Genomic DNA, 17,077 nt, shown 5'->3' on the forward strand with positions numbered 1-17,077 from the left:
AGCCAAGCGCACCACATCCTCCAGTGATCCAGAGCAATGCTCAAAAACACCTAATGTGAACTAGCCATCCCCACCCTGTGGTAGACAGCCAAGGGCAGCCAGAGACTTTGCATCAAGCAATAGACTTGATAGACTTGCAGTATTTAAGACTTTGTGGTTCATCATGGTGAAGGTAGGGATGGAATCTTCTATTGAACATGGCATAGGCACAGATTAGTAGATAGTGTTGAGCACCAATCAGACAAAAAGACATACAGTCCACAAGGCACTGTGCCCTAGTAGGGCTTCTAGAGACAGCCACAGAGCACCTAATCCTTGTGTCTGGAAGAGGTCAGACCAAGCCGACACTATCTGTGGAGAACACAGACTCCTATGTATACATTGGTTTTGATGATACCAGCAGAACCCACCATCTATGTAGACAAGGAAAGAAAGAAGCTCAGGGTCTATGAAAAGCATGGAGACTCATGTTTATACTAGATCCATCCATAGTGATACCTGTTACCTTCATAAACTCAGCCCCTTTTTAAAAGCTCAGAGACCCAGACTTGCATTGGGAGAGGTACCTGTGACACTTGGCACCTACACAGAAAGAGACATCAGCCAGGGCCCAATTACAGGAGACCAAAAAGTAGGATTACAAACTTGCATCATTACTATAGGTTTTAGAGCAAATTAGAGTGCTTGGAATATGCTCCAGGACTTATAGAATGTGAACTTTAAAAAGATGAAAAAAATCCACACAGACACAAGGGGACTGCAGAGGCCATTTTTTCTCAATATTTATATATGTGTAGGGTTGTTTTATTATTATTTTTTATTTTTGGTTATATGAAATGTTTGTTTACTTGCTTTATTCCCCACCCCTTTTACAAACTCCTTTCCTATTTACTATCTACTCTCCTGTATCTCTCCTTTTTTCCCTTGTCCTATACAGTTATCACTATACCTAAATACTCTACACAGTTTATTAGAACCTTCTACATATACAGTATCTTTAATCTCTAATATACCTTACCATACTCAAACTCTCATTTTACTCCATCCTTTCTGACATTTTACCCTATTCTTGCATTTACTACTTCAGCACCTTACACCTCACTCAAACTTCACCAATGAGTACAAAACAACTTGCCCTTTTATATACCAGAGAATACCTAAGAGTGAGAAAAATTTGTAAAAAGTGACAAAATGCAAACTTAAGAAATTAGAAATCATGAGAAGGAGAGATAACAAGGAAGCAATGAGCTCTCACAAGCCCATAATAACAGAACACATGAACACAGAATTACAGAGATCACCAGAAAGACAAATTAAGACTTTAATGATAGAAATGATACAAGATTTTTGAAAATAATTTAGAGAAAGCCTGAAAGAAATAAATACACAAAGTATGTGACACCCTAAATGTGTATAAAAAAGAAGCTCTCAAGAAAATGAAAGATGCAATCATTAAAATGATGGCATCAATACAAACTATAAACAATAAGCTAGACCACATGGAAAACAAAATCTTGTTCTTCTAAGATGACGACTCCAAAAATAAACATATAGTATATAATCTAGAAAAAAATTTGACAGCATAAATTAAACATTGAAGAGATATGGGCTCATATTAAAATAGCTAACATATGACAATAGGCATAGAAAAGGAAATAGAAGTTAAATAGAGGGGAAATACTAGCTAAGTTTTAATGGAAAGATAGGAGAGGATAAAGGCCGATCTTGATTAATGAGGGTCTACACCTGAACATGTGTAAAATTATGAATAAGACATGGTTAACCTGGACAAACATTGGTGGGGGAGGGGGAGAGAAACAGGAGCGGGGGGGGGAGAGGGCACCAAATATAGTGTAAATGTATACTACTTATGTTCAATAAAAAATTGTTAAAAAATAAATAAAATAAAATTTTACAATTTTTGTTACAAAAAAGTGATTAATAATATTTTAAAGAATATCTGAACATTTTCCAAGAAAAAAGCTCAACACACAAATAAAGTTAACATAGAGAACCCCCTTCAAAGAAAAGGTTCACCACGTCACATTATAGTCTAACAGAATAATATAGAAGCCAAAGAGAGAAACTTAAAGGCAACAAGTTCAAATCATCAAGTGAGATTCAGAGGCAAACCAATTAGAATCATTTCAGAATTCCCAAACCAAGCCATTAAAGCCAGGAGGACTTTAACATATTTAAAACTTTGAAATAAAATAAATTGCAGCCAAAAATTTTCTACCCAGCAAAAATGATCTTTTTCTCAAATTCAATGGAGAAATAAAAATCTTCCAAAACAAACAGAAGTTAAAATATTTTATAATTCCAAGCAAGCACTAGAGGAAATACTCATAGTTTAAATGCAAGGAAGTAATATGTAATAAACACCAGAGCCAGAGAAACAATAACTTTCATCAAGCAAAAAACTAAGTAGAGAAGAACAAACACTACCTCAAATAGAAGTTAAAATTTGAAATGTCAAAAATTAAAGTAATCTGTCAATAATCAAACTGAATTTTTTATTGTTTTATTTTTTTAATAAAATCTTATTGGTGCATTGTAATCATACATCTTAATGATATATAAAAAAAAAAAACTTGTGGAGATACACATGCACGCATTACCCAATCAGCCCTTACCCAATCCCTAACTCCTTCCCTACCCCCTCCTCATACTCATGCTTGGTTTTCTGATTGACTTTGACATGTTTAAGCACATCATATGCTTTAAAGAGTTTCCCTCTTCCCCCTCCTATCCCCTATGATAGGTCATCTTAATTTGTCCTCTATAGGATCCCTTCTTCATCTAGAGTTTCTACTCTTACCCATTTCTCCCTAGTTTTTGCACATCAGGAAAAGCATCAGATTTCTTATTTTTGTGACTTTTCACTGTAAATGCCATAATTTTGTTCTCGCTTATGGCTGGGAAAAGTTCTATTATATACACATCCCATAGTTTTGAAATCCACTCATCTGCTGAAGGACATCTTGGTGGGTTCTACAGTTTAGCAATGGTGAACTGTGCACTATAAACATGGTTGCTCATGCATTAGTTTGGTATTTTGGTTTTCATTCTTTTTGGTAGATACTCAGAGGTCTTATTGCTGGATCATATGGTAAGTTTCTTTTTCTTCTTCTGCGGATCTAAATATTCTTTTCCAAAGTGGTTGCACTAACTTGCAGTCCCACCAACAATTTATTAGAGCGTCTATTTCTCCAGATCTGATCAATTACAGTTTGTTCTTTCTTCCTTGAAAGTCCTTCTTTTAATTTCCACACTTATTCCCACTTCCTGAAATCCTGAAAGACAGAAGGTGAGTAAATTTGACAAGATGATCCACTCACAATCTTTTTTTTTTTTTAATAGAGATCACTTAGATCTGGGAATCTGCTGAGAGATGAGGTTAGGCAGGGCAACTTTTAGTGCTTTCTGGCCACACTGATGCAGGGACAAGTGGGCACTTTGCTGTGGAGTAGGCCTCATTCCCAGGCCTGCTGAACAACAGGCTCTGGCCCCAACCTCGCTGGCTCCAGACCTGGCTTGCCATGCTACAGGCTCCAGTCCCTGTCACCATGGGCAGGATCTCTACAGAGGATCCAATTGTTTCTTCCAATTTTTTCATTTGTTTACCCATTTTTGTTTTTATTTTTATTTTTAAATTTTAATTTAATTTTATTTTTTAAGCATGTTTTAATTTTTTATGTGTAATATATTGAAAATGGCATACATTAAAACTGTGCTTGGCACCCTCATCCCCCATTTTCCCTTCCCCCCTCCCAACAATGAATTACCAGGTTAACCATGCTATATTTGTATTTTTACACAAATTCAGATGTAATTCCTTCATTAAGCAACCTCAGCCTTCTTCCTCTCCTATCCTTCCATTCTATCTTTAATGAGGTTTCTTCTCCATTGTCTGGAGTCCCTCTGGTATCCCTAGTTTTAGCATATTAGAGGAAGCATAAGTCCTTTCTCTTTCTGTGCTTGGCTGATCTCACTTAACATAATGTTCTCCAGGTCTTTCCATCTTTTCGCGAATGACATGATTTTGTTCTTTTTTATAACTGAATAGAATTCCATAGTGTGTATTTCCTATAATTTTGCAATCCATTCGTCTGTTGATGGAAACCTAGGTTGGTTCCATATTTTGGCTATTATGAATTGTGCTGCTATGAACATGGGTATGCATATGTTGTTGTAGTTCCCTGGTTTCAACCCCTTTAGAAAGATACCCAAGAGTGGTAAAGCCGGATCATATGGTGTGTCCATTTCCAGTTTTCTAAGCAATTTCCACACTGATCTCCATAGTGGCTGAACTAGTTTGCACTCCCACCAACAGTGTAAAAAGGTTCCTTTTTCCCCATATCCTTGCCAGCATTTGTTGCCATTTGAGTTCTTTATGCTTGCCAGGTTGATTGGAGTTAGATGGAATCTCAGCATAGTTTTGATTAGCATCTCTCTGATGGTTAATGATGTTGAACATCTTTTCATGTATCTGTTGGCCATTTGTGTCTCTTCTTTTGTGAAGTGTCTATTCAGTTCAGTGGCCCATTTCTTGATTTGGTTATTTTCTTTACTAGTGTAGAGTAAAAATTCTGCTGCCTGAATTTACCTAGAAATAGTCTCCATTTTGCTGAATACTCACGTGGCTTTTTCTCTGAAGATGGTCTCTCTGATGTCTAATTTCTCCATTTAGGGACATTAGCCACTTTAGTTTAGAGCCAACTCCAATGACCACATTTAAATTTTTTTTTTGAAGACTGTCTTTATAAATAAGGCTTTACTTTTGATATTAGGCATTAGAAATTCAACATACAATAACAAAAGGTAACTATAAAAAATTTTCCAGCACTCTTAATTACCATTTTTGTTTGCTGATATCTATACCTCTTCTTACAGTCACTTTGGACTCTGATATAATTTCAAAAAAATAAAATGGGGCAAAGTTTCAGAAGCTCATTTCCCTGCATTTTTATAATTTTGGCATTTTCTATCTCTCCAGTAGCTTCATCAGTCTTTGCAGATAGCCATTTCTTACCCACTAAGCCTCTTTAGCAGGGTTTTATAAATACGTAAAATAGAGTAAATCAGAAAGCATCTAAAACTCTTTATGAGGTCAAGCAATTCTTCATTTAAAATTTTGATAATTTTTAGATTAGAAACAATCATTAAAATATTAATAAACACTATTTATCTGTTACTTTTTTAAAGATATGAATCTTTAAATCAGCTTATAGCTCTTCCTACTATAAATGACACTATTTCCAATTATTAAAAAAACAAGACTAGAGAATGCAACAAACTAAAAAAAAAGTACAAAAATTATTAAAATATCCCAAATTCACTATTTCTACAGGAAGTGCTTTATGTTAAGGTTGACAATGGAGATTTACAAATGAATAAACAAATACACTTATTGGCAATGTGGAGGCAGTGATAGAAGCTTTCATATCTTTCAGAGAAGAAAGAGTGGGAAAAAATGTAATTAAAAAGCTCAGTAAACTGTTATTTAAGCTGGCCAAATCACTGTAGATATAATTCAGCACCTTAAGCAGCTTTCACTAATATTTTAAGATAATAATCTGCTATATATAATAGATTATTTATTTCATTTTAAGTTCCCTTTTTTTCTTTTTGCTAAGCCACTATTTTTATTTTTCAAATTTAATATGAAGATAATTATTTTGATCTCAGAAGTAATTTTCTTCTCCTCTTTAGAGATCACCTTTTGCCAAGTAGTAAATTGGTGACTCATCTTCACAATGACATGAGACAATAATGCTACCATTAGTGAATTTTCAGCTTGTTTCAGAAATGCTGATAAGGCAGCTGGCAAACTTTGTCATGACCTTGGAGGATAATGTGGCCATCTCATAACCAATACTTGTACAAAAAATAGGAAGTTGTTTTATCCCCCAGGGAAAATGAAAGTAATCAAAATGTGTATATTGAATTTCAGGTTTTCTCATTAACTCATCAGTGTCCACTTGCAGTCCATGCTGTTTTTATAAATATTCTTACTTACGCATATTTTATACTCATACTATATTATGAACCTTATCATCTTAATGAATATAAATCATTCATCTTTCCAAAATAGAATAATGCTAACTAGTTGTGGAGACACATATGTGTAATCCCAGTACTTGAAAGGTTGAGAAAAGAAGAGTGCAGGTTTAAGGCTAGCATCAACAATTTGGAGAGACCCTGCTTCAAAATTGAAAAAATAAACAAAGATTTGGGTTATAGCTCAGAGGTAGAATGCCCTAGATTTAAATTTTGAGTAACAAAATAATAAAAATAAAAATTAAAATAATAATGTTGATTTAAAATTTTAATTTTAATTATAATAATAGTTGTCATTAGAATCTGTTGCTCTTATTTATAGCCTCAAGTACATGAATTAATTGGGTTTGAGGTTTTCAGAGTGATAGTACATTCACTGTTTAGCACAGAGAAAATATTTGTAAATATTCTTTCAAAAATGAACAAAGTAATTTTATAGATGACAGGAAACATACACTCATACATTTTTTTCTACTTTATCATTTTATCGAACATATATTTCAAGATTTTTGTGCATTTTAACATTTGAATTCCTATGTAAAAATAATAGTTTTTCCCCTAAGGAAAGAGACTCGATTTTAGTACTGAAAATACAAAATATACTCAAATAAATTAGATATTTTTCTCAAGTTTTTTCCCCCTTTGGAAACTAGTATTTATCATTTTAAGAATACATGATGGTGTTCTTGTGTGAGTGAACAAGTTTTCTTCTATCTTCTTGTTCTGTTATCCTCAAAGACACTCTTCTATTTTGTTTTATTATTTCTTAATTGATATATTATAGTCATACATATTAATGGGGTACAAGATGATGGAGGCATATATGTACACATCACTTATTTAGCCCTTATCCAATTACTACTCTATTCTCTCCTTTTTTTGTCCATTTCATGTTTGGCTTAATGATTGACTTTGATATGTTTGTGAATTTACATCATGAACATTAGAGAATCTTTCTCTTTCTTCTTCTCCTTCCCTCCCCTCCCCTAAGTTAAGTCATCTTATTTGCTCATCTATAGTATGTTCTTCTTCTAGAGTTCTATGACCCATTTTTTCCTAACTTTCACATATTAAGGAGAGCCTCTGATTTCTTATTTTTTGGTAACTGACTAATCTCAGTATAATGTCCTCCAATTCCATCCATTTCCCTATAAAAGATGTAATTGTGTTTTTCTTTATGGCTGAGTAAAATTCTCAAGTGAACTAAATAGACACTTAATTAAAAAAGTAAATTTAATTATCCAATAAATGTATGAAAAAATGTTCAACATCATTAGCAATCAGAGAGATGTGAATCAAAACTACCCTGAGATTTCACCTAATTCTAACTAGAATGGCAATTATTTAAATCACAAACAACAAAAAATGTTGGTGAAGATGTGGAGAAATTGGAATTCTACTACATTGTTGGTGGGACTGCAAATTAGTGCAACCACTTTGGAAAACTGTACGGAGGATCCTCAGAAGAATAAAAATGAACTTACCATATGATCCAGCAATACTACTTCTGGGTATCTACTGAAAAGAAAGGAAATAAAATTACCAAACTAATGCATATGTATCTGTGTTCAAAGCTGCACAATTTACAATTGCCAAACTATGGAACCAGCCAAGATGTCCATCAACAGATTTACAATTCTCTTTACTTTGTAAAGAAGAACTTAAAAGAACAAGGGGAAACTAGACAGATTATTTTCTACTTTCAGCCTGCATGCCCCACATGAAGCAATGTCTACTCAGAGAAAGGACAAAATTTTTATTTGTCAAAAAATGAATAGTGCTTTTGTTTTATTATTTTGGTGTAAGCTAGTATATTTTCATTTCCCATAGAGACTTATCTGTGCTATCAACATTCTCTTATTAAGATAGTTCTTTAACTCTTATGGATAACAAAGATCCTTGTTTCTTTATTGCAATTGCTCTAAACATCGATATTCATATTCTTGTGATCGAATCCAGTGTTTCACAAAGTTAATGTATGAGAATTTACATTCATATTAGGTTTTAGAAATTTTATGTGAAATAAAAAAGTTTTCTGATAAAACTTTAACTGTGCTAATCTTAAAGATTACCTCTAAAGAAAACCATCTGATGCATTGTAGTCATACATCTTAATGGGTTATAAGATGTTGAAGGAAATGCATCAATAAAATAATTTTTAAAAATCAGAATGAATGTATTTTGTTTACATTGTACTTTTAAAATAACTCAATTGTTTAAAACGCTGGTATGTTTCAATAATTTGGAGGATATTATTTTATAATATAATGTCATGCAAAATCCATAGCTCTATAAGACATATTATTGTTTAATCAAATTAACAAATATTGATTAAAGTTTAAAAATAATTTTACTCTTTTAAGTTATATCATTTCTGTTAATTGAATTATTCCAACCAGGAATAAAATATATGTTAACTTTCTCTTATTGGAGTTTGCTTTTAAAATATATATTTATATTTTAGTGTACATATAAGTATGCAATTGTTTCAACACCCCAAAATTGATAAAACTATGTAATTTCCATTCTAAGAAACAGAATATTATGGTACTTAATAAATCTCAACTTTTTCTGTTAAAGCCATTTACCCAAGTGTAGCTGTATCACTAATCTCTGTCACATTTTAGAATTTTTTGCTGATGAGTGACTGAAACAATCATAGAAGATTGTGAAATTTTTTAGTTTCTATAATTAATATTTATAATAATTATTTTTATGACTACATGATTTATGAATTCATATTATGTTAATATATTGAATTATCTGAGTACATGTGTACTCAGTGTGAGCCCAGTGTGTGTGCCAGGACCCAGCAGTAATCTTGTGTGCCCAATGTGTGCCAAGGGATCCGGCAATAACCTTGTACACCCCGTGTGGGCCCAGTGTGTGCCCTGGGACCTGGCAGTAACTGTGAGCACAAAGTGTTCATCACAGAACATGGCATGCAAGTCCAATTAGAACCTTCAGAGATACAGAAAAGGTGCAATACCTGCACAGGGCCACAGGGGGTTGCTCCAAGACTTCTTTGGACACCCTCTGTTCCTACAGGTAGGAAAGCACAGTCTTAAGTGGAATAATACAACGAGCTATACATGGAAGAATAAAAAAAAAAGCCCAGATAGACCAAACAGTACACTTGATCTGATTTTACTGTGTATATGCATCTTTCTTTGAGGTAATAATGTATTTTGCTTTATAGAGAGTACAGAGACATGGACTACAGGCTGGAAATACACAGAACCTAGAACTTGCACAGAACTTAACAGTGACATCCAGTGCTCTGACACCTAAACACAAAAGCTGTCAGAGGCTAGAGAGGGGTCCAAATACTCAGAGAATGGGTTAAGAAGCTGACAGTAGGGTACAGAACAAATAAGAGACATTGGACTATACTTCAGAAGCTACCACAGTGATCAGACATTTAGATATTATATGGGCCCAGCCCCATATTTTTAAATTAGTAGGACTGTTTTTTTTTGGGGGGGTGGGTGGGTTATTGGTTTTATTTGGTTGGTTGTTTTGCTTTATGGTCTCACACAGTCAGTAGTTCTTTTTATTTCATTTTGTTTTGTCTTTTTTTTTTCTTCTCCTTATTACTCTTTTGTTCCTCTTTTTTTGTTTTGTTTGTTTTATTTTGTTTTGTCTTTGATGTATAATAGTCAGCTTTTCTATCTTTTTTGTTGACTTTATTCATGTTTCATTGTGGCTTCCTTCCATTTCTTTTACAAACCTTCTCACTCTAGCCTATCTACTCTCTTCTCTCAAAAATTTTTCCCTTACTGTATCTTCTTGTTTAATATTAAAGGTATTTTATATCTCCATACTTAAATATTCTATTAACTACAAGAATCTTACTATCTAACTTTCTCTGTTTTTAAACCAGATATTACTTTATTATACTTAAATTCTTACTCAATCTAATCATATATTCCTATCTGACTTCTGTACCCATTACCCCAGCTCTTCCCCTATCACCCAACCAACCCTCACCATCGGAAAAATTTAAAATTTAAAGCCAACACTAGAGAAAATACTTAAAGAAATAAAACATAAAGAAGTTAAAAGAAGCAAGTTACAGAACCAGAGAAGGGATGAAGTTGATCATCAGGGCATCTAAGTAAAGAAGAAATAATATTATACCCAACAGAAGATAGAACACAAAATGACAGGAAACAAACATCATATTTCAATAATAACTGAACATCAAAGGACTTAACTAACCAATCAAAAGACATAGACTGGCAATGTGGATTAAAAAACATAATCAAAATATATGCTGTTTGCAAGAAACTCACCTTATAGCTAAGGACATTCACAGGTTGAAAATGAAAGAATGGAAAAAGATAAATCATGCTAATGAAGACCAAAAACAGGGGTAGCAAAACTGATATCTATCAAAATAGACATTAAGCTAAAACACATCAGAAGAGACAAAGAAGGGTACTTTCTTTTATTAAAAGAAACAATTTACTAAAAAGATATGATAGTAAATGTTTATGCCCCAAATATGGGTGCAGCCACATTTGGAAAACAAATCCTATGGATATCAGATCTCAAATACACAAAAATATAATAATATTGGGAGTCTTCAACACACTTGTCATACCACTGGATTAATCTTCAAGGCAAAAGATGAGTAAAGACTCTTCAGAACTAATGAAAAGTATAAACCAAATGGAACTAATAGACATATACAAAATATTTCAACCAGGAACAACAGAATATACATTCTTCTCAGCAACCCATGGAACATTCTCCAAAATAAAATCACATCTTGGGCCACAAAACAAGCACTAGCAAATTCAAAAAATGTAATATAATTCCCTGCATTTTTTCATACCATAATGGAATGAAGGTAGAAAAAAACAATGGGAAACCCAAAAGAAACTATTTAAATAAATGGAGATTGAATGATACATTATTGAATAACAAGTAGGTAAGATCAGAAATTAGGGGAGAGGACTTCCAGGAAGATGGCTACCGAGAAAAGCGGGGCTTAAGAGCCCCGTTAACAACCAATCTCCATTACCACAAAATCAGCGCCTTTCAAAGCCAGAAAACACCATCACCAGAGAAACAAAAAAATTACCAGGCTCCAGAGAGAAAGCAGACTGAGAACAGAGCTCAGAGCCACAGAGGAGATACACCGCCTCACGCCCGAGGATGCGGCAGCAGTGCCATACTGCCAGTGGCAGCGGCGAGTTCGCCAGACGGCTACGATAAGCCAGGGTGAGCTGCTGCAGAACAGCCAGGCGGGATCTTTCCACGCAGGGAGCATCTAAAGCTCCCAGTGGCTGAGCTCAGCCCACGCTGCAGGGACTCAGAGTGGAACTCAAAACCAGAGAAGAAAAAATACGCCAGTCTCACGGCTGAGGGCGTGGCAGCGGCGCCATATTGCCACCGGCGGCAGCAGCAGTGAATTCACCGAGTCCAGTACAGCTACATCTGCGAACTCAAGAACAGAGAGTCAAATTGCGGGCCACAGAGGAGAAATCCCAGGACTGTACTCCCTGGGACTTGACCCAGTGGGGGAGTGGCAGTGGCAGAGATATCACACCATAGGAGAATGTGCAACCTGGCACCCCCCATAGTCTAAAGCAGCCTCTATCGACTCCCTGGGTCGGAGACTCTGTGATACAACCCAGTAAAGGAGTAGTGGGGTCAGAGATACTACAGATTCGAGATCCAGAGCACCTTAAGCAAAGTCATAGTGACCCAAGGGAAGAACCCAGAGAAGGCACAAACTTCCGAAATCATGGGAAAGAGGAATAATACTGGAGCAATGAATGCCCACAACCCCACAACATCAGAACCCGATAAAACAGAAAATCAGAGATTTCAGGAAGATCAAATCAGGAAAATAACTGTAGAAATAATAGAGGTGTTTCAAAAAGAATTCAGAGAGAGCCAAGAGAGATAAAGGATGCAATTAATGAAGGAATGCCTCAATTCAAAGTACAAACAACCGATTAGACCACATGGAGAATAGAATCTAGCTCCTAGAAGATGATCATTTCAAAAATGAACGCATAGTTTCTAATCTAGAAAAAAATATCCGACAGCAGGAATCTGACATTGAAGAAATATGGGCCCATTTTAAGAGAGCTAACCTAAGAATAATTGGAATAGAGGAGGGAAAAGAAAGTGAAACCAAAGGGATCAACAATCTCTTCAAGGAAGTAATAGCAGAAAATTTTCCAAACATAGAGCAAGAGGTTGATACACAGGTCCAGGAAACATATAGAACTCCCTTTAGACAGGATCAGAGAAGAGGATCCCCACGCCACATAATTGTCAAAATGACCAATGTGGAAGCAAAGCAGAGAATCCTAAAGGCAACAAATCAAAGGGCCAAGTGACATTCAGAGGCAAACCAATTAGAATCACTCCAGACTTCCCAAAGCAAGTCATGAGAGCCAGAAGGGCTTGGAGTAACATATTCCAAACTCTGAAAGAAAACAACTTCCAGCCAAAAATTTCCTACCCAGCAAAACTTTCTATCAAATTAGATGGAGAAATAAGAAGCTTCCATGACAAACAGAAACTGAAGGAATTTATGTCTTCAAAACCAGCACTAGCGAAAATACTCAAAGAGATTAATTACAAAGAAGAAATAGGTAACACATACCAGAACCAGAGAAACAAGATTTTCCATCCAACAGACAACTAAGATTGGTTATCTGTGGAGATTCATTATTTATGTTAGTCTTTTACCAATCTCTAAATTGTATTGTTTGCCTTTATTGTTGTTAATTTTTAGGATTTCTAGTTGGAATATTAATATACCTTCAGATATAGCATTTGGAAATATTTTATCCCATTCTATTAGTAACTTTTAACTCTGTTTACATTGTCTTTGGATATACAATATTTTTTTTTTTAGGGAGTTTGTATACTCTACTGTTGCCTGTGCCATTGAAATCATATCCAATAATCACTGCCAATTTCAATGTTGTGAGGTTTCATGACCCAGATTTTCTTCTAAAAGTTTATAGTCTTAAGATTTATATTTAGGTCTTTTATCTATTTTGATTTAATATTTGTATATAGGATTAGGTAATGGTCCAATTTTATTCTTTTCCATGTAATTATTATTTTTCAACAATATTTAGTTAAAAGATTATTATTTCCACCACCAAATGTTCATGGAAAACTTGTCAAAAATAACTTGACAATATAGGGAAGAATTTAGCTCTAGGCTTTTATTTAACTCCAATGCTTTATATATCTGCCTTTAGAACAGTACTACACTGTTTAAATTATTGTAGCTTTGTATGGTTTGAAATCAGAAAATATATATCTTCTATAACTTGGTTCTTTTTCAAGATCATTTTGGGTATCTAGAGTTCGTATTCCATATTAGGATAGATAATTTTTTCTGAAAAATAAATATAAAAATATATGATAGTTTCACCTAAAAAAATAGAAAAAAATAGAAAAAAATAGAAAAAAGAAAGCAAAGAGAAATATTGAAATGTTTTAATGTAATTTTAATTTTTCAACATTATTTAGTTAAAAATTTATTATTTCCCCCACAAAATGTTCGTGGAAACCTTGTCAAAAATAACTTGACAATATATGAAAGAATTTAGCTCTAGGCTTTTATTTAGCTCCAATAGTTTATATATCTGACTTTAGAACAGTACTACACTGTTTCAATTATTGTAGCTTTATATGGTTTGAAATCAGAAAATATACATCTCCTAACTTTGTTCTTTTTCGAGATCGTTCTGGGTTTCTAGAATCCATATTCCATATTAGGATAGATTTTTTTTCTGAAAAATAAATATATAAATATATGATAGTTTCACCTAAAAACAATAAGAAAAAAATATTCTCTGGTAAGAAAGAAAGTAAAAAGAAATATTGGAATGTTATCTTTATGTTATCAAAAGCTTGGTATCAGACAAATGAAACAGTTATGTGAGATTATCATTTTTAATTTTGGATAAATTGCTATAATACTAGATGTCAACCACTAAGCCAAGCATGGGAAGGAGGGATGGGGAGGGAATGGGGTGGTGATCGGGTGGGGGTTGACTGGCGATGTGTGCATGTAGGTCTACAAAAGTTTTCTTTGTATCCCACTATGATGTACGAATACAGTGCACCAATAAAAAATAAATAAAACATAAAAAAAGAAATTAGGGGAGAAATAAAGAAATTTCTGGAAATAAATACAAATAAAGAAACAACTTACCAAAATATGAACACTTTGAAGGCAGTGTTAGGAGGAAAGTTCAACATTGATAGGCCACATAAGAAAAACAGAGAGTCCCCAAGTAAATAAACTAATGACACAACTCAAGGACCTAGAAAGACTCTAACAGTCTAATCCCAAAGCCAGCAGAAGGCAGGAACTTTTTAAAATCAGAGCAGAAACAAATGAAATAAAAAAATTTAAAAATCAAAACAAAAAGCTGGTTCTTTGAAAAGATTAATAGGATTGACAAACCCCTGGCAAACATAACCAAAAAAAAAAATAATAATAATCAACTCAAATTATTAAAATCATAAATGAAAAAGGAGACATCACCACAGACAGTGGGAAATTCAAAGGATTATCAGAAACTATTTTGAGAATTTATACTCCAATAGACTGGAAAACATGGAAGAAATTGATATCTTTCTAAGCACATAAAACCTACCTAAACTGAACTAGGAGGACATAGCAAGCCTAAACTAACCAATATCAAGCTAAGAAATAGAAAAAATAATAAAAATTCTGTCATCAAAGAGAAGCTCAGACCCTGATGATTTTCCTCCTGAATTCTACCAAACCTTCAGTGGAGAACTAATACCAATACCTCACAATTTGTTACAGGAAGTTGAAAGATATGGAATTCTCTCAAATACCTTATACAAGGCCAGAATCACATGAATCCTCAAACCAAATAAATGTACTTCAAGAAAGAAAAATTATAGACCAATATCCTTAAAGAACATAGATGCAAAAATTCTAAACAATATACTAGCTATACATATTCAAAACCATATCAAGAGAATTCTACACCATGACCAAGTTGATTTTACCCCACAAAAGCAAGGCTGGTTCAACATATGCAAATCAATACATGTTATTCACCACATAAATAGAACTGAGAATAAAAACCACATGATCAATGAAAAATCATTTGACAAAATCCAACATCAATTTATGTTAAAAAGATTGAAGAAAATTGGAATCAAAGGAACATATTTTAACATCATTAAAGCAATATACAATAAACCGAAAACCAACATCATATTGAGTGGAGAAAAAATCCAAGCACTCCCTTTAAAATCAGGAACAAGACAAGAATGCCCATTATCATCACTCCTTTTCAATATAGTCCTTGAGACTCTTGCCACAGCAATAAGACAAGAGAAGGAAATCAAAGGAATTCAAACAGGAAGAGATGAATTAAAATTATCCTTGTTTGCAGATGACATGATTCTTTATCTTGAAGACCCAAAGAACTCAATGAAAAGATTTCTGTAGCTGTTTAACCAGTTCATCAAAATTGCAGGATACAAAATCAACCTAAATAAATCAGTTGCTTTTCTTTATGCCAACAATGAATCCATAATGAAAGAAATAAATAAAACAATTCTATTCCCTATAACCTCAAAACCAATAAAATACCTAGGAATAAACCTAACCAAAGATATAATAGACCTCTACAAAGAAAACTACAAAACATTAAAGAAAGAAATTGAAGAAGGCTTTGGAAGATGGAAAGATCTCTCTTGTTCATGGATAGGCAGAATAGCAGAATAAATATTAACAAAATGGCCATTCTGACAAATGTGATCTATAGATTCAGTGCAATTCCCATTAAAATACCAATGACATTCTTCATAGCCCTAAAAAATTCAGTTATGAATTTGATATGGAGAAAGAAAAGACCCAGAATAATCAAAGTAATTCTCAGCAACAAGAATTATACAGGAGACATTACAATCCCAGACTTTAAATTATACTATAGAGCAATAATGGTTAAAAACAGCATGGCATTGGCATAACAACAGACATACTGACCAATAGAACAGAATAGAATATACAGAAACAAACCCACACACCTATAGTCAATTAATGTTTGACAAAAAGGCCAAACTCATACGCTGGAGAAAAGAGAGCCTTTTCAAAAAATGGTGCTGGGAGATCTGGTTATCCTTTGTAGAGATGGATCAAAGACTTAGAAATTAGACCAGAGACTGCAATGTTATTAGAGGTGGGCATAGGATCAACACTCCAAATGTGGGGACAGGCAGTAACTTTCTCAACAAGACCTCCAAAGTGCAGGGAATTAAAGCAAGAATTAACAAGTAGGACAGCATCAAACTAAATAGTTTTTTCTCATCAAAGGAAACCACCAAAACCTTAAATAGAAAGCCTAAAAAATGGGAGAAGATCTTTATCAGCCACCACGAGGATAGAGGACTAATATCCAGAATATACAAAAAGCTCAAAAGACTTTATACTAGTAAAACAAATAACTCAATCCAGAAATGGGCAACTGGACTGAATGGACACTTCACAAATAAAAAGATATAAATGGCCAATAGATACATGAAAAGACATTCAAGATCATTAGCCATCAGGGAGATACAAATCAGAACTACACTGAGATTCCATCTAACCCCAGAGTAGAAAGCATAAAGAAAACATAAAACAAAAAATTCTGGTGAGGATGTTGGGAAAGAGAAACTCTCTTACACTTTTGGTGGGAGAGCAAACTATTTCAGCCACTATCAAGATCAGTGTGAAGATTTCTTAGAAAACTGGGAATAGATCTCCCATATGATCCAGCTATGCCACCCTGGGTATCTTTTCAAAGGTGTTTAAATCAGAAAACTACAATAACATTTGCATACCCATGTTCATAGCAGCACAATTTGTAATAACCAAAATATGGAGCCAACCTAGGTCTCCATCAACAGATGAATGAATTTCAAAATTATGAGAAATACACACAATGAAATTCTATTTCATTGCATGGCATTCACAAGAAGATGGAAAGATCTGTAGAAC

The sequence above is a fragment of the Muscardinus avellanarius genome, assembly GCF_963383645.1.
Source record: "Muscardinus avellanarius genome assembly, chromosome: 5".
Lineage (NCBI taxonomy): Eukaryota > Metazoa > Chordata > Mammalia > Rodentia > Gliridae > Muscardinus > Muscardinus avellanarius.